Raw genomic sequence first — 25,359 nt, 5'->3', positions numbered from 1 at the left:
CCACTCCCAGGTTCTCCAAGCCTTGCCATGATCAAAAGATTTCACAGACAAAGCTGTTTACTTCTGCCTCCAAAGAGCCTCTACCAACCCAAAGTGAAGCAGCTATTTCAAGAAAAACAAGCAGCTTTGCTCCTTCCTGGCTAACTTCCAATCTTTTAACAACATATATTGGTCTTAGAAACCAAACTGGAAACAGACGTATTAAATATTTCTACCATCTGTCACAAAGAAATTGCAAGTGATTTGCATATCTTGCACTGCCATAACAGTAATGATTCCCTTCAGTTTTAGTAGTTAAAAAGAAAAAAATATATATAGATATTCATTGGACTGTCACCTTTTCTGTTCTGACTTTTTAGAGACTCATAAGTAAATATTTGCATACAATTGTACACTGCTAGGAAAAAAATATTACCTATGCATTAACGCACCATGTTTCAGATATCTGAGTTATCAAACTTAAATACTTTTTAGTCCAGTGGATAGGATTTTATGAATTATCATTGCCACAGATGAAAGAGAAAGAAAGAAAAAGAGAGTTCAAAGTATGTCTTCAGTGCAAACCAACATAATTAATAGGACATCACTGGTTTTCAGAGTAACTGTGTTAAGTCAGGGCCCTGTTTGCGCGAGGGCGTATTTGGCCCGAGTGTCCGGCTAGCCGCTGTTACGAGGGAGGTGGCCGACACCCCCGGCGCATATACTTCCAGCCCCCCTTGGCGTCTTGGCCTCGGGCTGAGCTGGCTACGCGGAGCGGGCAGAAGCGCGACGGAACGAAGTCAGAGGTGACCACAAGCTGGGGGCTAACTCCGATTTATTGAAGGTTCGGTGACAGGAACAGGTAGGGAGGGTGCCAACCAGCAAGTGGCCAGGAATGAGGGGGGAGGTACAGTTTTAAAAACAAGGGGTGGAGAGAGGAGGGGAGCCCAACTGGCCAATCGGGGAAGGGTACAAACATAATTGGCAAGGAAAACGAACCAATAAATACAACATAAAGGAGGAGCCCCGGGACCACAGCCAACCACAGCCCCCAGAGAGGAGAAGATTCTGGAAACCTGGGAGGAGTGGGGGGTGATTGACTGGGCCCAGGGAGGAGGAAAAACTTACTTATAAGGAGTGTAAGGGAGGGGTGATTACATAACAAGGGGAGACTGGCAGTTGAGGGGGAAGGGGGTAACCAAGGAGACCAACAGTCAGGGGAGGCAGTGGCGGGAAAATCAGGGGAGGGAGGAACCATTTTACAGAAAATTGGGGGGAGAATACATAAAATGGGGAAATAATTGGGGAAATTAAACAACACACCACAACATCTCCCCGTTTCTTAACAAATAAAGAAAAGGAACAAAAGAGTCCATATAAACTTAAACTTCGAGGACCCGCGGCTGGTCCGGCCATTCTTCGCTTTCTTCGAGCTGGGGCTCGTCCACCCATAGGTGGTCATCGGGCGGCACGATTGACCCCTCCTCATCCGCAGCTACTTCGGCCTCCGAGGAGAGGTCCCCCAGCTCGATGTGCTCCTCTGCGGGCATTGTGGCATGGTTGACACTGGGCGAAGTGGCTTTTGATATCAGTCTTTGGACCAGACCGCGGATCACCATGATGAAAACTGAAAAAGCAACCAAACTCAAAACAACCTTTATAACAGATTCTAAAATAGATGTGGCCCACCCGCTCAGGCCCCAACCCTTGAAAAGGTCCCCCAGCCAGTCTGATGTCTCTTGCTGGACCTTATGGACAAGGTCTTGCAGCTTGCGTATGGATTGTCTGGCGTCCTCGGCTCGGGTGGACAAGTTCAAGCAGCAGAGGCCCTCAAACTCCTCACAGTGATGGTGGTGGAGCAGCAATAGAAAATCTATCGCTGCCCTGTTCTGGAGTGTCGCCTTCCTCGTAATTTCCTCGTCTGTAAGGAGGTCGTAGAGCGCGGCTGAAGTAAAGTTGGCTTGTTTAGCCACCCAACACTCTAGGCGGCCCAATTCACCTAGAGCCTTCGCCACCGATACCCAAGGCAATAAAATGGTAAAGGCGACGGACTTTGAATGTGACCAATGGGTAATTTCGTCGTCACAATCCTTGTGAGATCCTTAAGATCTCTTTTGGCTCTGCCCAATTCATCTGTGACATTATTTCTTTTCCAATTAACAATTTGGGTCATGTTGGGGGTAAACAGCGTCAGCCGGCCAAAAGTGCACGGCCCTCCGACCAGGCCAGAGGGGATGCCTGCCCACGCTCGGTCTCCACAAATTAAAAACACACCCCGAGGAAGGGAGTAAGGGGTCCGGCCAGTAGTGGTGGGGCCAAGGATTTTCAAAACCGCCTGACACCACTGCCTGGCCTGGTATTCCTTTTTCGTTTGGAGGACCACCTCACTGCCCTTCTCTACGCGGGTGATACCATAATCAAACTGAAAACAAACAGAGGCATTGGCGGAGCCGAGCAGGTGTAATTCAGTGGGCTCGGAGGTTGCAGGAGCCAGCCTGAACACTCCGTCTCTCCAGGCATTTGAGGCGTCAAAACTTGGGAGGATAGTGAGGCTCCTGGCCAAAATCGGGTAAAAGGGACGTTGGAAGGTGGGAGGGAACTCGCCTGGAGAGAATGGGATCCCCACAAGGCAAGACGACATTGGGTCCTCTGCTGCACCGGTGTCCAGGCAAATACTATCTTGTCCAAGGGATTGAGCCAAGGCACGCCAGACGTTGACCTTGGGCTGGGGGACGACCCACGGCTCCACGGATGGTGTCAGGAGCCAGTAGGCGATTACAAAGATGGTCAGCACTCCAGGGCTTGGGGCCAGCGGTGGCAAAGCGGGGGCCATTAGGGAGATGGAACTGAAACGACAAAGAAAGGTGAGAGTATATCAAAACTATAAATATGGTTCCTCCCCGAAAAGCCAACTTAAATAAAACATACGAGGGGATAAATCAGGGAGAGGGGGAGAACAGGTGGAAACATGGAGGAGAAGGTCCAACGGTGGAGGAGAGGCCGGAGGGGAAGGCTCTTCCTCTACGGAGGGGAGATCTGGAGGAGCAGATGACAGATGGTGGGGTCTCCTCCGTCGCCGCCAACACGCCTGCCGAACTTGCGGTACAGTTCCTGCTTTTGTCCCCTGCTTCGGGACGAAGGGCCTTACCCACTTGGATGGAACCCACTTGGGACCTGAGGGAGTAGACACACAAGCGTATCCCCTCCCCCAGGTCACCAAGTCGAAGGGACCCTCCGTCCGCCAGGTCTCCGGATCCTTAACTAGAACCGGAGGCCTGACTTTGGGCTGCAGCTGCTGGTGGCTGCCGAAGTGCCGAACCACTGGAGGATTTTGGCTGTCGAAAGAGCAATTAAGGAAGTTCAGGGTATACAATGCTCTCGACAGCCGGACGTGGGGGGTCTCCACCTTCATCGCCGGTTGTTGTCGGGACAGGATCTTCTTAAGGCTCTGGTGGGCCCTTTCCACCATGGCTTGGCCTGTCGGGGAATAGGGGATGCCGGTCTTATGGACTATTCCCCATTGCTGCAGGAAGCTCCGCAGCTCCTTAGAAACATACGCAGGGCCATTATCGGTTTTTAGGGCCCTAGGGATGCCCAAGACAGCGAATGCCTGAAGCAGATGCTTCTGAACATCCGCTGCCTTCTCCCCTGTGTGGGCAGAAGCGTAGATGGCACCGGAGAAGGTATCCACTGAGACGTGGACGTAACACAACCGGCCAAAAGATGGAACATGTGTTACGTCCGTCTGCCACACCTCACAGCTCGCCAGGCCTCGAGGATTAGCCCCCGAGACCACGGTGGGCATTTGATCTCGCTGGCATTGGGGACACGTGGCCACAATCGCCTTGGCCTGGTCCTGCGTCAGATTGAATTGCCGAACCAGGCCGGGCGCATTCTGATGGAAGAGTTGGTGGCTGATCTTAGCCTGGCCGAACACATCCGGGAGAGGGCCCTGCGTCACAGCAGCCGCGGCCGAAGAATCGGCACGACGGTTGCCTTCTGCAATAAACCCAGGCAGATCTGTGTGTGATCTAACATGCATAACGAAGAACGGATGCTCGCGGTGGGAGACCAACTCGACGAGCCTATTCAGTAAATTAAATAAATTTTTGTTAGAAACCTCCTGAAGAACTGCACACTCAGCTCTTGACACTACACCGGCTACATACGCAGAATCTGTTACCAAATTAAAAGGTCCTGGGAATCTCTGGAATGCCCTGACGACTGCGTCCAACTCAGCAATCTGTGGAGAACCCTCCACAACAACATCGGTCTCCCACTGCTGAGTCTGAGGATCCTTCCAAGTCATCACTGACTTGTGGGATGCTCCAGACGCGTCAGTAAAAACTGTCACGGCATCCAATGGTTCCCTACTTTGAACCTTTTTGAGAGACAATTTGAACTCCGAATTAAATAATTTGTGGGCCGGCCGATCAACTGCAATGCGCCCAGTGTAGCTGTCGAGTGCAAACTGAAGGTATTCATTTGTTTGCAGCAATTCTTCGAAGGTTCTCAATTTTAATTGGCCCGATTCCAATTTAATTGGGATGTGTATGCATGAAAAATCACACCCTGCCAACTCCCTGATCCTCGATCTTGCCTTGAGGATCAGTTCGGCTACCAACTCCTGTGGCCGTGTCATCCTTTTGGACCTGTTGTGGCTGAGGAACACCCACTCTATAATTAAGAGGGGGTCACCCAGGCCCTGGTCCTTTAGGTCTTGGTCCCACTGGTGTATTATGCCATGGAGGTGTGGCAGCTTTCCCAGTACAATAAATTTGAACGGCAGGCCCGGATGGTACCGATGGGCCTGCCTGGCCGAAATAGTCTTTTGTACCTTCTCCAGAGCCACCTCTGCCTCTGGGGTGAGAGTCCTAGGGGAACTAAGCCCCTCTCCCCCTTTCAACAAATTGAAAAGGGGGGCTAGGTCTTCGGTGGGGATGCCTAGCCAGGGTCTCACCCAATTTAAAGACCCACACAGTTGATGGACATCCGCTAGGGTCTGGACTTTCGTCCGAATAGCCAATTTTTGCGGAACAATGGTCCGCTTTGTGATTTCGAGGCCCAGGTATTTCCCAGGTGGCATCCGCTGAATCTTATCCTGCTGGAGCTCGAACCCTGCAGCAACCAACGCATTGGTTGTCAGGTCAAGCGCATGGGCAAGTAGACTGTGGTCGGCCGCACACACGAGGATGTCGTCCATGTAATGATGGATGATGACGGCATCCCCGAGGGCTGTACGTAAAGGTGACAGCAGCGAAGCGACATACCATTGGCAGATCACAGGGCTGTTCTTCATGCCCTGTGGTAATACCCGCCAATGATAGCGCTTGGCCGGGGACTCACGGTTGATTGACGGCACCGTGAAAGCAAAGCGCGGGGCATCGTCTGGGTGAAGGGGAATTTGGAAGAAACAGTCCTTTATATCAATGACGGCCAGATTCCAGTTTTGGGGGAGCATTGCTGGGGATGGCATCCCTGGTTGGAGAGATCCCATGTCAACGATTATATCATTAATTTGGCGGAGGTCGGTCAGGAGCCGCCACTTATCCTTATTAGGCTTTTTGATAACGAAGACCGGGGAGTTCCATGGAGACATGGACTCCTCGATGTTGCCCTTCAGTAGCTGCTCCTGCACGAGCTCGTGGAGCGCCTTTAATTTCTGCTTGTTAAGTGGCCACTGTTGGACTTGTACTGGTTTATCCGAAAGCCAATCCAGCTTCCAAGTCCGGCGCTCCTCAGTGGCCACTGCCCGAAAAACCTGGGGAGCCTTTGGCAGGTCAATTCTGGCCCCCCACTGGGCTAGCAGATCTCTCCCCCAGAGAGGCTCGCTGTAATCCAAAACAAACGGGCGTACTGAAGCCAATTGCCCGTCTGGCCTTTTGATTTGTACAGTGCTCCTTGATTGTTTGGCCAATTGTTTGTAGACCCCCGACACCAGAAATCGTGCCCGCTGCACTTTGCAAATCCCAATGTGACGGCCACTCCCGAGAGGGAATGATCGTCACATCTGCACCCGTGTCCAAGAGACCCCTGATGACCTTGTGATCCCCGCCTAACGAAAGCTGACATGTCAGGCGGGGCTTCTCCCTCCCTACGAGCTGTGCCCAGGCCACCGACGGAGGCGATGTCCTCTCCGCGCCGCTACTCCAGTGGTCTTGGTCAGGAACGGGGATGGCCTGGGCGATGACCTGTCCCTTGGGAAGGAGAAGTGGGGGTCGGACACAGTACAGCCCTACCGCGAAACGATCCCGGTCGGTAGTGACCAGCCCGGGGATAATGTGCACGTCTCGCGGCGTGTGCTTTGTGTCACCGATGACAGTCCACCTGCAACGTCCTAGTTTCCTCCAGCGACCCGGATGATGGAGGTCGACAGACACCAGCTGGATGTTACTATTAGGGATGTAGAAATCCCTAGTTAGCTGCAGCCTGTAAGGGGAAGCAGAGGACAAGGTGTTAAGCGCAGGAACTGCACCACAGGTATTTGTCACGTCCGATAGTTGCGTCAAGTCCGGCAAAGCGAAAGTTGACGGCGGTCTCTCCTCTCCTCCCTCCCCGCTTGATGTTGTATTGCCCGCCGTATTTCTGTCCGCGCACAGGGAGGGGCTGCGCTCAGGGCCTAGTTTTTTTGTCCCTGCTTCTCTTTCTCCCTCTGCCTCCTGAAGTTTAGGTAGTCCGCCCTCATGGGACACTGGGGCATCCAGTGCCCCATCTCGCCACATAAATGGCAGGGGTGGGTGTCTGTCGTTCTTCTGCTGGGCCCAGGTGTCGGTGGCCCAGCAGCGGGGGCAGCCTCCAGGTCGAACGGCTCGGGCTCTGGGAGGTCGGCAAAGGCTACGGAGCTTCGGCGTGGGCGCACAGAGAGTGGAACGTGAGCCCTTACCGCCTCCATCATTGCCTCCACCGTGGGCTGGGGGGTCCGGGGGAGAGTGCGAATTGCCTTTCGGCACTCCGCATTGGCGTTGTAATATGCCATTTTTCTTAGCATGCACTCTCTCTCCCGGTCCCCAGACACCTGCGCTTCCACGAAACGGTAGAGGCGTTCGACGAAGGCTAAGTAGGGCTCCTGCGCGCCCTGCCGCACTTCGTCCTCCTCCCATTGGGAGGTGACTACTGCCAGCCTAAAGAAGGCTCGCTCCGCAGCCTGAGCCGTCTCCACTAGGTGTTGGGGGAAAAGAGCCCGAGCCTGGGCTGCCCCATTTGCCCATTGCCCCTCGCCCAGCAGGTGTTCCTCCTGCACTATCTGGCCATCCGCATCGTGAGATGTGGCAGGATTCCCCCAAAGGTTTGGGAGAACCTCCAGAATCTCCCTCTTCCACTCCGCCACCCATATCCGGAATTCCATAGGGCCGGTCAAGCTGGAGAAGAGAGCCCTAAGGTCAGCGGGCACAAGATCTCCCCGTGCAAGGCCATCTCGGAGCAACCCCCGGAAGTATTCAGACTCCCGGGAGTAGTCCTTCTGCGCCTTGCACAGTTCTTTGATCCTGGCCGGTGCTAAAGGCACCCACTGAGCCAAAGAACTCCCCTCTCCGCTGAGGGTGTACGAAACCGGGGCAGCTTCCAACAAGGGCGCTTGTCCCAGCCTCCGGTCATCCACTCCCCCCCCCCGGAACACAAAGCGTGGGAACCGGGAGGGAGGGCGTGGGAACCGGAAGTGGAAGAGGTTGAGGCGGGGCCAGACAGTGAGGCGGGACGAGGGGGCGGGCACAGCACACCACCCCTTTCCGCCCCCTGGGTGGAACATGGGGGCGGAGCGAAACATGAGGGCGTGACAGAGGAGGGGTCTGAGGGGGGCTGGACTGGGGGAGGAGTTACAGGAGGAGCAGAGGGGGGAGCCAACGAAATGGGAGGGACAGGGGCGGGATCAGCAGAGGGTTGGACCGTGGGCGGGGGAACATAGGGGGTAGAGGGAGGAGCTGAATATGAGGGAGGGGCAGCCGGAAATGAGGTGTGGTCAGGAGGGACAAAGGGGTTGGGATTAGGGAGAAAGGGGTTCTGGGGAAGAGAAGGGGCCCTGGCGGGAACGGCCATGTGGCCGGCGCCATTTTGGGCACCCTGGGAGCCATCTTCATAACTTTCAATAAACCAAACTTTGGGTCTAGCAACTGGGGAATTGGGGGTAGGAACAGAGGGGTCGGGAAGAGGAGAAGCCTGGCCAGGGCTCCTCGAAAGGGAAGGCCGAGCAGGTCGAGGGGGAGCAGGGGCAGGTGGAACCCCCTGCTTCTTTTCGGCCTTTAAAATCCCCCTCGAGGGCTCCTGCCTAAGGGATGAGGGAGCGGAATGAGGGACAAGGGCAAGCGAATGAGGGGAACGGGGGGACAAAACAGAACTTGTGGGCCCTTTCTTCGGCTCCCCTACTGGGCGGAGAGTGACAAGCACAACTCCAGCCCAGTACGCCACGTTAACCAACTTTGCCTCCCTGGACTTCACTGCTTCGTTCAATTTTGCTACAACGGCTGTCCAAAAACGTGGCTGCTTAACAACTTCCGAGGAGGCATTGGGGAACTTCGAAAAGACCCATCTAACTAACAACTTTAATTCTGGTTTGGGCGCCTTGTGCCCACCAGTCAACAGTAAACCCTTAACATAATAATAAACCTCTTTTTGTTCCTTTCCCAAGCCTGCACCCATGGCACCTTTCTAGCAGCAAAAAAAAAATTTTTACTACTAGAAAGGGGGAAAGGAAACCGATGGCACTCCCCTCTCGCCCGGGGAAAACGCAAACAAAAACAACAAACCGCCACCAACAAGCCTTCGCCCTCCCACCGCCCCGAAGTCCGGGGGAAAGGTGTGAGGAACAGGGAATTAGGGTGGTGGGTCCGGCCCCCGCGTCTGGGGAGAGTCCGGCTCCCACGGGAAAGTTAAAACAACAAAATCTGGGTGATGGGGAAAAGGGTGGGAGGCAGGTCCCCAGAGCAGGGCCCGTACCCCTAGGGAAGCGTTTAAAAAGGCGAAGGGGGAAGCCCGGGAAGTCCCCAGGGAGAAGGGGCCCGGACTTACCACACTCGTTGGGGCGGAAACACAAACCGAGGCGAGGGGGGTCTTCGTTCCAGGAGTCGTCCCGAAGGGTGCCTGGGAGTCCCGACTCCAATCCCCAGGGAGCGCTGCCCTAAAACGGGCCTGCTACTACCTTGGGGTAGGCTGACGGCCAATAGGATTTGTAAGTCTCACTCCGAGGGGTCCGGTCCGTGGTCAGCTGTCCAGTTGTCCACTTCACAGGCCCCACGTTGGGCGCCAGCCTGCGCGAGGGCGTATTTGGCCCGAGTGTCCGGCTAGCCGCTGTTACGAGGGAGGTGGCCGACACCCCCTGGGCGCCAGCCTGCGCGAGGGCGTATTTGGCCCGAGTGTCCGGCTAGCCGCTGTTACGAGGGAGGTGGCCGACACCCCCGGCGCATATACTTCCAGCCCCCCTTGGCGTCTTGGCCTCGGGCTGAGCTGGCTACGCAGAGCGGGCAGAAGCGCGACGGAACGAAGTCAGAGGTGACCACAAGCTGGGGGCTAACTCCGATTTATTGAAGGTTCGGTGACAGGAACAGGTAGGGAGGGTGCCAACCAGCAAGTGGCAAGGAATGAGGCGGGAGGTACAGTTTTAAAAACAAGGGGTGGAGAGAGGAGGGGAGCCCAACTAGCCAATCGGGGAAGGGTACAAACATAATTGGCAAGGAAAACGAACCAATAAATACAACATAAAGGAGGAGCCCCGGGACCACAGCCAACCACAGCCCCCAGAGAGGAGAAGATTCTGGAAACCTGGGAGGAGTGGGGGGTGATTGACTGGGCCCAGGGAGGAGGAAAAACTTACTTATAAGGAGTGTAAGGGAGGGGTGATTACATAACAAGGGGAGACTGGCAGTTGAGGGGGAAGGGGGTAACCAAGGAGACCAACAGTCAGGGGAGGCAGTGGCGGGAAAATCAGGGGAGGGAGGAACCATTTTACAGAAAATTGGGGGGAGAATACATAAAATGGGGAAATAATTGGGGAAATTAAACAACACACCACAACACCTGTTCATAATTTTATATTTACAAATAGGAAGTGAAGCTTGTAAGACTGCTTCTCCCAGAGAGAGAAAAACAAACAAGAAAAAAATGAATTGATATCCTGATTTCTACACTAGGGAATGCATACAGATAGGTTAGTTTTCCCATCAACTACCAGAGCACGTTAAATAAGCGATACACAGTCACGACCTAAATAACTTCTGGATAGTTCACTGTATCTTCAGTAACAATCTTGCTTTGGCATGCATTGAATCATATTAATACCTGAATTAAATTCATTCTTTGAACCAATACTACATTCTCCACTGCTTATAGGGATATTATGAAACGTTTGGTATAATATGCACATATGATTGCTCCAATTTTTAAGTTTTTACACCTTATTTAGCAAATAAAAACATGATAATTTTTAAAAGCGTAAAATGTCTATCAACAGAACCACATTTCTAAATTAAAACTTACCTCAAGCTCTTCCAATTATAAACAATGCTGCCTAGCTCTTGACATACAAATTCCAATGTTTTAGTAACTTGCTTAAATCTTTAACCTTTCTCTCACCAGCAAATATGCAACAATATTGTAACTCTCAAAATTGAATTATTCCTTTGTTAGGGGAATAGATGTCCTCTGCTTTCAGAAGTGCCAAAAACGTTTAAAAAGTTTCTACCTTTCCTTCTACACACAACTCAGAGGAGTAGCCATCCTTATTCACCAAGATAATTCATCCAGAAATCTTCCAGTAACAGGGGTAAATATATGGAGTGATACTTTGACAAATAGAAAAAAATCACCTTTTTGAAAAGAAGAATTTAAAATAAAAAACCAAATAGCATCTTCCATTAAATATCATGTCTTAAAGATACATTGTGAGCTTATTCTTTTGGCTTCTCTGAGACATTCTTAAATTATTCCTTCCTTTCTTAGTATCTGTTGTTAAATATTGAAAGGTGTATGAAAATGGAAGAAAAAAAGAAAGTGTATGAAAATGGAAGGAAAGAAGATCAGTCTTTTGTAACAGTGCAGAGTTGTCAGTGAATTGATAATGTGTAACAACAAAAAAAGCTTCCGTTTTCTAGGAAATTTATCTATGCAATAAAAAATATACTGTCTACAGTGGCCATGCTTTACATGGACAGGACACGCAGAGGTGATGACATTTTCAAGTTATAATCTCTATTTTTTGATAAATGATCATATTTTAAAGTATCTTTTTTAATGCCATGAGAAAAGGAAATATACAGAGGAATTACTTCAGTTCTTTATTGCCTAAAATTTTAATGTGAATTCTTTAAGAACATTTAATTTTATCTTTTTCTGTAAAGGACATGTACTATGCAGCCTGTTAAAATCCTTTCAGAGTTTTTGTTGATTTTGCTTATTTAACATTTACTGATTCCAAAGATTTAAAGTTAGACAGACTAAAACTATTATGGGGGTCTTGCTTTGCCTGTGGATGCAGTAGCACCCCTTTCTCCTCACACAGAGCTGAGTCAGAGGTGATGTGGAATTTATTTTATAATCCCCAAGAATCTATTTCTGGTTATTTAGACATGTCTGTATTCTTAAACTCTTTAAAAATGTAAGAATTTAAGAATATTATCTCTCCTCTTCTCTGTTCCATTCCCTCTGTATCTTCAGATTGAATTCAACTACATATGAACTACAATGAAATAATAGAAGCACAAAATCACAGAATGGCCTGAGTTGGAAGGAACCTTAAAGATCATCTTGTTCCAGCTCCCCTGCCATCAGCAGGAACATCTGTCACTAGATCAGGTTCCTCAAAGCCCCACCCAACCTGGCTTTGAGGTTTGGGGAATCCACAATTCTCTGGCCGATCTGTTCCAGCATTCTTCATTTACAGCGAAGAATTTCTTCCTAATATCTAATTTAAATCTGCAGTCTTTCAGTTTGAAGCATTACCCCTTGTCCTATCACTCCATGCCCTAGTAATAAGCCCCTCTCAAGCTCTATGGTGACCTCCTTTAGATACTGGATAGCTGCTATAAGGCCTTCCCAGTGTCTTCTCTTCTCTAGACTGCACAACCCCAATTTTCTCAACCATATGTGGTAGACTTGGTTTTTGTATTATTTTGGTTCATGCATAGAATTTCTGTAGAAATTAAATGTAACTTCCGTCCCCTTTATCTACTTTGTTATTAGTTATGACCCTATCTACCTTAAGCATTAATGTCATGAGTTTTATTCCTGGTATTGTGATACACCTGACAGTTCCACCAAAAAGCAAAAGTTCATTGAGCTGGGGTGAGGGCAGTCACATAGGAAAACTCTTGTCCAGGATCCAGCAGGGACAGGGTTGATATTTGCAATAGGCAGGGCATTGAAGGACCCAGAGGATATTTTATAGTGCCTCCTATCACTCTGTGAGGAGAGACAAGGTTCACCTTCTGAGCCAGGCAGCAGGATGGTCAGAATTGTCAGGTATTATTGAGGGTTTCAGTGGGGTGAGTAAAAACATTTCTTTTCTCCTACAATCTTTCATTACCATTGTTGTGTTTATTTTCTTATCTTGTAGTTTCGGTTAAATTGTTCTTATCTCAACCCAAGATTTTTACCTTTTGTGCTTCCAATTCTTCTCTCCATCCTGTGGCAGGGGAAGGGGAGGAGCAGGGGGAAGTGAGCAAGAAGTACTTGGGTCAGAGTGTTTCAGCGAAAATACCAAATTGGAGAATACCATTCCTAAATCACAACTGTGAAATCTAACTTCTGCTGAAGTTATTGCAGATTAAATATTAATTTGAGCAATCAATACAGGACTAGAAATATTCAATACTGAAATTCTACAAACACTTTCTGTATACTTTCCTTTGCCTCTCCCAGCTAAGGATTTACCTATTTCTAATTTCCATCAATTCTTTCTGAAAATTGATGGTGTGTTATACATTTACATAACTTCTCCATTTAATGTTTCATGACAAGTATATTAGTTTTAAAATTGATTTGAGGCACTTGAATAGCTGCCAGTTTGAGGAACTTGAAATAATATTTTAAAATATTGAGCAGAAAAGTTCTAATGTTCAATACATAATTTGGTTTAATTCATATAGAATATTTTTCTGCTATCAAACAATGGCTTCAGTGTAGTAGTTGTGAAATCAATATATTTGTATATAAAGATTTAATTGATTCAATATTTCCCTATTATCTCCCTATAAAAGGAAGATGAGAAGCTCCTAATAAATGTTTTGACTTTTTAAACTAATTTTTTTAGTTATCCAGGGATGAGAATAATTTTGATAAAACTTTGAATGAACTTTAATTTCTAGGGAAGTTACTTTCAGTTATTAGATTTTAGATTGTGTAGTGTATCTTTTATATAATGCCTGCACATCACCTATTTTATTTATCATGAATTCAAAGGGAAAGAAGAAAAACTGAAGCCAAAACTGGAAAATTTATGAACCATATGTGGTTTAGAAATAACTGTGAAAGTGTGTGGTTTCCAACCCAGGGATCTGGACAATGCGGCCTTTCCCAGGAATAACACCCAAAGTAATTCATGGACTCAACATGAGCTATAAAACTCTGCTAGGATAGTTAACCAGCATCGTTCAAAACTCCTGAGATTATTTCAGAAGCATGACAATTTATAAAGAATATAATCTTAATTTTTTTGGTATTGGTTTTTGTCTACTTTTTAATCTTTTTCTTTCTTTTTCAGAAGAGGCCATGGAGGAATTGGAAATGAAGGAGTGAAGTTGAACATGGGAAAAGGGAAAGATGGAAGAAGAGATTTTAGCTTTCATTTTTGTTTTTCACAATCCAAATCTATTTTAATTGATAATAACTTAAATTATCTTTTCACCAGTTTGAGTTTGTTTTGTCTCCCTATTTTTATCTCGGTCCATGAGCTTTCTCATCTTATTTTCTCTTTTTGTCCCGTTGAGGAGTGGGAGTGAGAGAGCATCTGGGTTGGCATCTGGCAGCTGACAAGGTCAACCTACCACAGCAAAGAAACAATACCGTGTTCTTAAAAAAATTTCCTCTGATGTTTTTTAAAAATCATTAAACTGGAAATTGGCAAGTCTACCAACAGTGATTGTTTGTGAGAAGAGAAGAATGAAAATTAAAAGGGAAGACGGTAGGAATTTTTGAGTTTCTGTTTCTAAGAGTCTAGGTAAAAACTGAGAGACAACTGATGCTAAAATGTAAATTTTTCTTCTTGATGATTTCCATCCCTTTAATACTCATTATCTCTCTGACTTTTCTACAAAAGAGCTATTTCTATAATGCTGCTTGAATGTAATAAAACATTAGAGTAGAATTATTTGTTCTGCTTGACAACATTATTGCACTTTGCCATGAATTGACTCACGGTATCAGCAGAGTACCTCAAAGACAAGATATAAAAAATATCTCTCTGCTTATTTTTTTCTTTTTTGCAAGACATAATTCTTAGTGGGCAGAGGAAGACCTCCAGACTCAGCTGGGAGGAGTAATGCCCTGAGTAGGTGGTGAGCATTGCCTTGCAGTGTTACAGAGACAACGGGAAGAGCCGGGCTGGTGGTGTTTGAGAGGCTCCAATCCCAAGATGTGAACACTTTGGTTCTCCCAGATCAGTTCATTATGACATGAAAATGCAGGCTGGGCTTTAATAAGGCTATAATTGAAAAGGAGATTTTCCATTAGATTGTGGAATTCTGCTGTGGTGCTTAGAGCTGCCTGGTTTGTACGAATGGGACAGGACAGAAGGTTTCCAAGGCATCTGGTGAGGATATCAGTGTGATCATTTCCTTAGTAGTCATCACTGTAAGATGCCCACCACGTGTGAGCACTAAAGAATACCTGCTGTCGTTGTAGAAACGCAGAGAGGGCGGGCTTGGCTGCCTTCCTTTCATGGGGAAGTTTTGTCCTTTCAGGTACAAAGACATTTTGGAAAGATAGGGAAGCATCAGCGAGAAAGTGATTGAGGGATTTGAAGGAATTATGAGAGACATGAAGCAGGAATCCTATAAGAAAAAAATGTTAAACTTAATTTTGTGTTACCTCGGCACATATACATATTTCTGTGATTAATACTAAGATTATTACATAAATATGGTGGGCTGCATGCATAGAAGCACAATTAGAGTTTTTAGTGAAAAAAATTAATTATAGAATATTTAATTCTTCCTGCCTATACTAAATCACACTTATATACAATATGCAGGTCAAATAAACTCATTAGTACACAACATTCTCCATGCTGCAGTCTAAATTCCTGCAGGTAGCAATGACACAGAAATTCTGGGATTACAAAAGTGCAATGTAATGCATGCTACCATCTGGGCTGCACTGGGATATGAGTAGTTTTGTAGAATATTTAACAGTCAAATGGTAATTGCAAATATAAGGAAAATATGCTAGTTAACCTAAATTACTACTATAGAGGCTTTAGTTTTTCACCAAAACATTGTCAATTGAAAGAGGATTTGTGAATAGGACAGTCTGCTGAATGGGGCTGAAGACAGAAAAGGATAATATCCTCACAATATGCTATGCTGTCATAAAAATTATATTAGTAATGTGCCTGACATATTGATGTTTTACAGCTGAATGCCATTTTTAACTAGAGTGGGCTAAACAGATGCCCCGTGAAATCTATCTATCTTTTTTCCTTTTGAAGATTCCTGTGTTTCTTTTTTTTTTTCAAATCCTATAATCCTTACTAGCAGTACTGAAATGCTTTACTTCTATACCTTCAGAGGGTAAAGCTTTTAAAGTGTTTCCTTTTGTATATTTAGAAGAGTTGAAGTCCCCAAAGCAAAAAGAAATTAAGAATAAAATTTGACAATAGTCAATAATCTTTATAAAAAGTCCAGCATTGTAATACAAAGGAAGGTATTTAAATGTTAATTCTGCAGTAATTCACAATATTATTTTAGACAAATTTAGAATTTTTTATCATACAAAGAATTACATTGTAATATTTTCTACAAGAAGGTTTTTTGGTTGGTTATTTTTTGCTTTTATTCCACTACACCTATTCCAGGTGCCTATTCCTCTTTTAAAAACCTTATTTCAACCTATGAAAATATTCCCTTAGAATGAGCTAATTTATCATTCCAGTTAATCCTTATTCTGTTTTCCATCAGAAATCTTGCAAATGCTGTGGTGGGGGCATAAACATAGAAGATAACTTCTTTATTTGCCATGTCTTATCAATGCACATAACAACAAACCATATGAAAAATGGACTTCTCTGCTTTAGAGAAAAGATCCATGGCGATGAATGCAGCTTCATAAAACTAAAACATCGCCTTCTAGGCATAATTAAAACATTGCTTACACTTCAGCTTATGTGAATTCTGTTAATACAGTTTAGGTATTGTTGATATTTTTTATCTTTGAATTTTTTATGGATAATGAAAATCCATCTTCGACAAGCTAAAAAAGAACTGAAATATGACTTCTCTGTATGTAAATTACTCTTTTTTATCATTTCATAATATTAAAATGACATAGCCTAACTGATATTAGGAAAAAGAAAGAGACAAGCCTGTGGCTATTCCTATAGTAATATAAACTATTCCTATAGCAATGTAATTCCTATAGTGGCTATTCCTATGTAAAATAAACTTTACTTTGATCCACTTTGGCTAAAATGGTAAAAAGTATGTGCGTTCAAGTTCAGCTATTACATATACAAAAATCTGAGCAAGCAGAGTAAAATAAATCATGGTATCAGCTGTTGTGACAGCGTCCTTTAAAAAAAAGATTTCTTAAAAATCTGAAAATCCTGCCTTTCCTTCAAAGTGCCAAGCTATTCAAGAATCATGCATTTCTATTGTGGTTTAACCCCAGCCAGCAACAAAGCACCACACAGCCTCTCGCTGCCTCCCTCCAGGTCAGATGGGGCTGAGAAACAGATGAGTAATAGTGAGAAGATTCATGGGGTGAGATAAAGTAACAGCCTCACATGCAAGCAAAACAAAACAAAGCAAAGGACTCATTCACCGCTTCCCATGGGCAGGCAGGTGTTCAGCCATCTCCAGGAGAGCAGGGCTCCATCACCTGTAACAGCGATTTAGGAAAACAAACGCTATTAATTACTTTGAATGTTCCTGCCTTCCTCTTCCTTTCCCCAACTTTATTCTGAGCACGATGTCATAGGGTCTGGGATGAACCTTGGATCAAATGGAGTCAAATGTAGTGATTGCATCCCCTCCCAGCTCCTTGTATACCCCCAGGCTCCTTGATGGTTGGACATGGGGAGAGGCAGAAAAGGCATTGGCACTGTGCAAACACTGCTCCACAACAAAGACAACAACACTTTGTTAATTAACCTTATTCGTAGCACCAATCCAAGACACAACCTCATAGTAGCTACTGTGAATAAAAGTGACTCTTATCACAGTCAAAACCAACACAGTTTCTTTATCATTCGTGCAGATCTGGCAACTTTTTACAGCTTGGGCTAGGTAAAAAGATCTTTAAATTATCCTGCTGCAAATAACCAGCAAAGGAGTTCCAGAAGTGTCTCTGCCAGCCAAGTTAAGCTCAGCCCAGCCCAGCTTGGCCTTGGAGCCTTCTGCAGCTTCCTTCCAGGGCTTCCAAATTCTTGGATGAAGAAGTATATCCAGACAGGAATACCTGTGCAGGTGCTGCTGTGCTGTACGTCTGTGAGGCACTATCCTGAGCAGCACAGGGCTGATATTCCAACACAGGAAGCTGGAGTTAGCCCTGCCTTTACTCTTTCATCACTCTGTAATTACTGTGACACACAGATATACTCTCTGTGCGGCTTTTTTGTTGGTTTATTTGTTTGTTTGATTTGTGTTATTTTTCATTTGTACAGTTTTTGGGTTTTTTGTCAATTTTGTTTAAGGTTTTATGCGTTTCTTTACATTAAATCTTCTGAATCAGAAGGTTAATACTTAGGCCTCCATACACTTTCTCTAGACTGACTTCTGCTTTTTAAGAATTGTATGTGATTTTTTTTTTTTCCCTTACAACTTTAAGACATTGCTCTGAAAGAAGGAGAGCAAGATCTCAATGTGAGTTTCTGCTGTTTTTTTCTTGTTAAGATATGATGAAGATGATTAGAGTCATAGGTTCTTTTAAGCGATCCTGAATGAGGCATTTATGAGTAATATAAGTACTTGCTAGAAAAAATTACATTGATTTTACTCCAAAGCTACAGGTTTCACTGGCACACACTAAGCATTTCCCTGCAAAAATAACTAGATAACACTTTCTATTGAAACAATTGCTGACACTTTTGTGTTGCAAAGTACATAGTGCAATTAAGTGTAATTCAGAATCCAGCATGCCTTTTAATATCAGGGAGAAGTTCTGTTTTAACATTTCATTTCATTCTGAAAATGGTTAGGGACAAATATACTTTATTTATTCTTCAAATATATATATACAATTACATTATTTTTTCACGTCGGAAAATGGTTAGAAAAATGTTGTTAAAGTATTATTGCACAAGATAGCTTCATATTTCAGACTTGAACAAAAAGAAGTTAATAGAAAAGTACACAATATGAGGAATAACATCAACTTATTCAGTTTTTGGGAAAGAAGCAGCCCAAATTTCTGCATGTGTGGCAGCAATTTGTTGTCATGATAAACCACTCCTATTTCTGAAAGAGAATTCGAATGCCAGTAGCTGTTCTTTAGTACAGGAAAGCATTATATTTTTTTTAATATCTCTTATTATATTAGAATTTTGGCTGTAAGTGTTTCTATTTGTTGATTTCTTTTTTGCAGATTTTTTTCCCTTCCTCACACTCTCTCTGTACAATTAGCCATAAATGTTTCTCTGCTATCTATGTTCTGGTTTTTCCTCTGTAATTTGCAGTTCTTCCTTCTTTTCTGCCTCTTCTCAGCTCTGTTCTTTCCTTCAGCTATGTTCTATGATCGCTAACAAACATTAAATTGTTTTTTTTTAAGTTAGCATTGCTGTTAATTATATAAAATCTTTTCGTTTTCATTTGTTTTATTTTGAGTGTTATCATTTCCACAAGAAGTTCATAGCACAGTTAAGGAACAGCATGTTTCCCTTTCTTCTAGTTTATCCTTGTTCTTCCAAGTTACAATAGCTGCTAAATCCTAATGAAGTGCCAGTCCAGTGAAAGGCACTGCAGGGTCATTAATCTGAACACCACACACTTGACTTGGTTTTTCACTTGTCAGGTAAAACGGGCTGCTCATGAATATTTGGGACATCCTCAAATATTTTTTTCAGTTTTGGACTATGTGTAGGGTTTTATTCTACCACAATTTCATATGCAAAAGGTGTGTTGCATAAGTTTCCAGTGGAACTTAGGCAGAAATTGAGCATAAATGGAGCATAAGTTATTCATGAATAGAAATTTTAAGATTGTTGACAGAAGTAGATCTGTTCTCTTTAGAGTTGTTGTCATTCATATGGGTGCATTTCAGTCTAAAGGCATTTATATATTACTTTACCTCTCAAAATCTTTTCATGAGAATGATATATCTGATTTTTTTGTGTTGAGAATCAGACTATAAGGAAATAATCTTAAATTATAAATTTATTTCTAGATCTGTTAATTATTACAATCAGAATGCAGAGGGAGAAGGGAGGAAGGGACGAGGGGAGGAAGGGAGAGAGGGAGGGAGGGAGGGAGGGAGGGAGGGAGGGAGGGAGGGAGGGAGGGAGGAAGGAAGGAAGTGGAGGAAGGAAGGAAGGAAGTGGCGGAAGGAAGGAAGGAAGTGGCGGAAGGAAGGAAGTGGCAGAAGGAAGGAAGTGGCGGAAGGAAGTGGCGGAAGGAAGTGGCGGAAGGAAGTGGCGGAAGGAAGTGGCGGAAGGAAGTGGCGGAAGGAAGTGGCGGAAGGAAGTGGCGGAAGGAAGTGGCGGAAGGAAGGAAGTGGCGGAAGGAAGTGGCGGAAGGAAGGAAGGAAGGAAGGAAGGAAGGAAGGAAGGAAGGAAGGAAGGAAGGAAGGAAGGAAGGAAGGAAGGAAGGAAGGAAGTGGCGGAAGGAAGGAAGGAAGTGGCGGAAGGAAGTGGCGGAAGGAAGGAAGTGGCGGAAGGAAGTGGCGGAAGGAAGGAAGGAAGGAAGGAAGGAAGGAAGGAAGGAAGGAAGGAAGGAAGGAAGGAAGGAAGGAAGTGGCGGAAGGAAGGAAGGAAGGAAGTGGCGGAAGGAAGTGGCGGAAGGAAGGAAGTGGCGGAAGGAAGGAAGGAAGGAAGGAAGGAAGGAAGGAAGGAAGGAAGGAAGGAAGGAAGGAAGGAAGGAAGGAAGTGGCGGAAGGAAGGAAGTGGCGGAAGGAAGGAAGTGGCGGAAGGAAGTGGCGGAAGGAAGTGGCGGAAGGAAGGAAGGAAGGAAGGAAGGAAGTGGCGGAAGGAAGGAAGTGGCGGAAGGAAGGAAGGAAGTGGCGGAAGGAAGGAAGTGGCAGAAGGAAGGAAGTGGCGGAAGGAAGTGGCGGAAGGAAGTGGCGGAAGGAAGTGGCGGAAGGAAGTGGCGGAAGGAAGTGGCGGAAGGAAGTGGCGGAAGGAAGGAAGGAAGGAAGGAAGGAAGGAAGGAAGGAAGGAAGGAAGGAAGGAAGGAAGGAAGGAAGGAAGGAAGGAAGGAAGGAAGGAAGGAAGGAAGGAAGGAAGGAAGGAAGGAAGGAAGGAAGGAAGGAAGTGGCGGAAGGAAGGAAGGAAGGAAGTGGCGGAAGGAAGTGGCGGAAGGAAGGAAGTGGCGGAAGGAAGGAAGGAAGGAAGGAAGGAAGGAAGGAAGGAAGGAAGGAAGGAAGGAAGGAAGGAAGGAAGGAAGTGGCGGAAGGAAGGAAGTGGCGGAAGGAAGGAAGTGGCGGAAGGAAGTGGCGGAAGGAAGTGGCGGAAGGAAGGAAGGAAGGAAGGAAGGAAGTGGCGGAAGGAAGGAAGTGGCGGAAGGAAGGAAGGAAGTGGCGGAAGGAAGGAAGTGGCAGAAGGAAGGAAGTGGCGGAAGGAAGTGGCGGAAGGAAGTGGCGGAAGGAAGTGGCGGAAGGAAGTGGCGGAAGGAAGTGGCGGAAGGAAGGAAGGAAGGAAGGAAGGAAGGAAGGAAGGAAGGAAGGAAGGAAGGAAGGAAGGAAGGAAGGAAGGAAGGAAGTGGCGGAAGGAAGTGGCGGAAGGAAGTGGCGGAAGGAAGGAAGGAAGTGGCGGAAGGAAGGAAGTGGCGGAAGGAAGGAAGTGGCGGAAGGAAGGAAGGAAGTAAGTGGCGGAAGGAAGTGGCGGAAGGAAGTGGCGGAAGGAAGTGGCGGAAGGAAGTGGCGGAAGGAAGTGGCGGAAGGAAGGAAGGAAGGAAGGAAGGAAGGAAGGAAGGAAGGAAGGAAGGAAGGAAGGAAGGAAGTGGCGGAAGGAAGGAAGGAAGTGGCGGAAGGAAGGAAGGAAGTGGCGGAAGGAAGGAAGGAAGGAAGGAAGGAAGGAAGGAAGGAAGGAAGGAAGGAAGGAAGGAAGTGGCGGAAGGAAGGAAGGAAGGAAGGAAGGAAGGAAGTGGCGGAAGGAAGGAAGGAAGTGGCGGAAGGAAGGAAGGAAGGAAGGAAGGAAGGAAGGAAGGAAGGAAGGAAGGAAGTGGCGGAAGGAAGTAAGTGGCGGAAGGAAGGAAGTGGCGGAAGGAAGTGGCGGAAGGAAGTGGCGGAAGGAAGGAAGGAAGGAAGGAAGGAAGGAAGGAAGTGGCGGAAGGAAGGAAGGAAGGAAGGAAGGAAGGAAGGAAGGAAGGAAGGAAGGAAGGAAGGAAGGAAGGAAGGAAGGAAGGAAGGAAGGAAGGAAGTGGCGGAAGGAAGGAAGGAAGTGGCAGAAGGAAGTGGCGGAAGGAAGTGGCGGAAGGAAGTGGCGGAAGGAAGGAAGGAAGTGGTGGAAGGAAGGAAGGAAGGAAGGAAGGAAGGAAGGAAGGAAGGAAGGAAGGAAGGAAGGAAGGAAGGAAGGAAGGAAGGAAGGAAGGAAGGAAGGAAGGAAGTGTCAGAAGGAAGTGTCGGAAGGAAGGAAGGAAGTGTCGGAAGGAAGTGTCGGAAGGAAGGAAGTGTCGGAAGGAAGGAAGGAAGGAAGGAAGGAAGGAAGGAAGGAAGGAAGGAAGGAAGTGGCGGAAGGAAGGAAGGAAGTGGCGGAAGGAAGGAAGGAAGTGGCGGAAGGAAGTGGCGGAAGGAAGTGGCGGAAGGAAGTGGCGGAAGGAAGTGGCGGAAGGAAGGAAGGAAGGAAGGGGCGGAAGGAAGGAAGGAAGTGGCGGAAGGAAGTGGCGGAAGGAAGGAAGTGGCGGAAGGAAGTGGCGGAAGGAAGGAAGTGGCGGAAGGAAGTGGCGGAAGGAAGGAAGGAAGGAAGGAAGGAAGGAAGGAAGGAAGGAAGGAAGTGGCGGAAGGAAGGAAGGAAGGAAGTGGCGGAAGGAAGTGGCGGAAGGAAGTGGCGGAAGGAAGTGGCGGAAGGAAGTGGCGGAAGGAAGTGGCGGAAGGAAGGAAGGAAGTGGCGGAAGGAAGGAAGTGGCGGAAGGAAGGAAGTGGCGGAAGGAAGGAAGTGGCGGAAGGAAGTGGCGGAAGGAAGTGGCGGAAGGAAGGAAGGAAGGAAGGAAGGAAGGAAGGAAGGAAGGAAGGAAGGAAGGAAGGAAGGAAGGAAGGAAGGAAGGAAGGAAGTGGTGGAAGGAAGGAAGTGGCGGAAGGAAGTGGCGGAAGGAAGTAGCGGAAGGAAGTGGCGGAAGGAAGTGGCGGAAGGAAGGAAGTGGCGGAAGGAAGGAAGTGGCAGAAGGAAGGAAGGAAGTGGCGGAAGGAAGTGGTGGAAGGAAGTGGCGGAAGGAAGGAAGGAAGGAAGTGGCGGAAGGAAGGAAGTGGCGGAAGGAAGGAAGGAAGGAAGGAAGGAAGGAAGGAAGGAAGGAAGGAAGGAAGGAAGGAAGGAAGGAAGGAAGGAAGGAAGGAAGGAAGGAACCTTTCTTTTTTCCATACTTACCTTGTTTTTATATACATACATATATATATATATATATATATGTTTGTGTGTGTATCTATGTAAAATATCTATATTTCTGTTAGAGTTTTACCCAGACTCATAAACTACATGCTGTTATCCATATAATCATTTTTAGTTATTTATGGTAGCTGCATTTACTAATATGAAGGAAATTTGGAAGAAAAAGATCTCAATACCGTTCCCATTCCTATAGTTTTCTAATGGAAGACAAAAATCTCAGTGAGAGCCTGATGTTTTAAGGTACCCAGAGAAACAAAACAAGTGATGGGCCAAGGCTAGAGTCAAATCAGCTATCTCTTTTGACCCTATCAGACATTTTAAAGATTCTTGGAACTTGCTGCAGCGGGGCAGCTGAGCATTTTGACTTCTGTCAGGAAAAAGAGAGAGGCAAAACAGTAAGAAAAAGTAAATAACACCAAGGGATAGAAACCAGATTTAAGATAAATAAAAGAACAAAACATTAGTGACAGGTATTCCTGTTGCAGTACAGATAACTGTGGAAAACAGTAGAAAAACACACAAAATGAATGAACTAAAGTTTTATATCCCTGAAACAGTCAGTAATACAGCTACCAAGATAGAGGGAAAGGATTAATTTATTACCAAAAAGCCCAGATTATCCTTTAAATAAGAAAGAGGAAAAAATGTAGATATAGTGGTTTCCTGGATCCATGTGTTTTCACCGAATATGAAATGACATATTTAGTTTGACTTTAAAAACAAGAGATATTTTATATAACTGAAAGGAACTACAGCCTCAAAATTAGTTAATTTCACTTTCATGGAGTTATAGAATTATTTGGGCTGGAAGGGACCTTAAAGACTGTCTATTTCCCAAACCTTTGCCATTTACAGGGACACCTCTGACTCATCCCAGTTTCTCAGAGTCCCATCCAACCTTGAGTACTGCCAGGGGTGGGGCATCTACAGATTCTCTGGGCAATCCAGTGACTCACCATTCTCACAGAAAATAATACCTTCCTAACAACTAAACCAAAACTGCTTTATTTCAATTTAACTGTGGGGATGAGTAAGGGAATTGAGGGTTTTATTTCAAAGAAAAGGTGTTTTATGCTATTACAGGTTATGAAAAGGAGAAGGAGAAGAAGAAAATATTAAAAAAAAGGGTAAATATTCTTCTACTAAATAACTCTGGAAATTGAGGAACAGAAATAATCTTTCTAAGTCATATTCTAAGTTTCCAACCAGTTTTTAAATAATATTTCCACAATAGTGTCTGATATATACTTACTATTTTCCTTATAAAAGAGTCATTTGAGAATATCTATTAAAAAACTTAAAAAAAAGCATAGAACACATTTACTTCTTCATTATCCATTATACTTGTAGCCCTTGAAAAGATGGTAAGTTAGTTTTACGTGGGCTGTCCTTCAAAAATCCACATCAGATCCTATATAGATGCTATATAGATGTTTACAACAATCTCTTGCTTAATAACTTCCTGTACTATTCGTTTGGAAATCAGTTAGACTCTTTTTTTAGTTTCACACCCTTCTAAATCCTTTCTCCTACTATTTCCATAGATGGGTACTATGTTTGGTTTTTATTCTTCTGTGACTTCTTCAATCTTCAACACTCTTTATCACTAGATGCTGCTTCTACTTTTTTTCTTAAATACTTTTGGGAAAATTTTTCTCAATATTTACAGGAAATTTCTAATGCTTGTTTAGATCATATTTTTCCTGCCAGAGAATTCCTTGAGTCTCTTTTGACTTATGCATACAATCTGTACTGGTCTTCCTTTTTAATACTTTGCAAATGTAGTTATGTTGTTATCTATCACAACTACTATTTTTAGGTTAAGAAAATGTAGAGTGTCCATATGAAAATGATTTTATAATTTTGACTATGTTGTCCTCAATATGTTTATAGAACCATTATGTTTTCAATTATATTGTTTGATATTTGTAATTCATGCCTTTATCATTATGATTTTACATCTAAGCTTGCTGTCATTTCTACTAGTGTGTATAGTTCCTCTTTTTAATTTTTTTTTTTTTTTAGCTTCTGACTTAGTAAAGTTGTCCAACTGTTGTTTTCTTCTATTTCTGTCTTTTTGAATCCTTGCAAAATGCCAGGACAACTCTACCTGCCCTTACCAATTTTTTTAGGAGTTGGTAAGTCTTTTTTCCACTTAAAAATAATTCTCAATGGTCATTACTTGTCAATGCATTGAATTGCTTGAAATCTACATTTTGAAACCATTCTCATGAGTATGTACTTTTCTTTCTTTTTGATAATTTATTTTACTGGTTTGTAAAGGATTCTCTCTAATTTGTTTTCTGTATGCAAAGTCTGAAATAATTCTCACTATTTATGTGAATCAAATTCAGTCTATAGTCTGACTCTCTTTGGAAGGAAACAGAAGCATACAAGTGGAGATTTGACTATTCCACCATCAGCCATCTGTTTCTTCTGGATATTTTAATTGTGGGCATCAAAGTCCTTGTGATATTCCTTCCCAGATACTG

Source organism: Ammospiza nelsoni, chromosome 2, assembly GCF_027579445.1.
Source record: "Ammospiza nelsoni isolate bAmmNel1 chromosome 2, bAmmNel1.pri, whole genome shotgun sequence".
NCBI lineage: Eukaryota > Metazoa > Chordata > Aves > Passeriformes > Passerellidae > Ammospiza > Ammospiza nelsoni.
The sequence above is the reverse complement of the archived record's forward strand: the minus strand, read 5'-3'. Positions refer to the sequence as shown.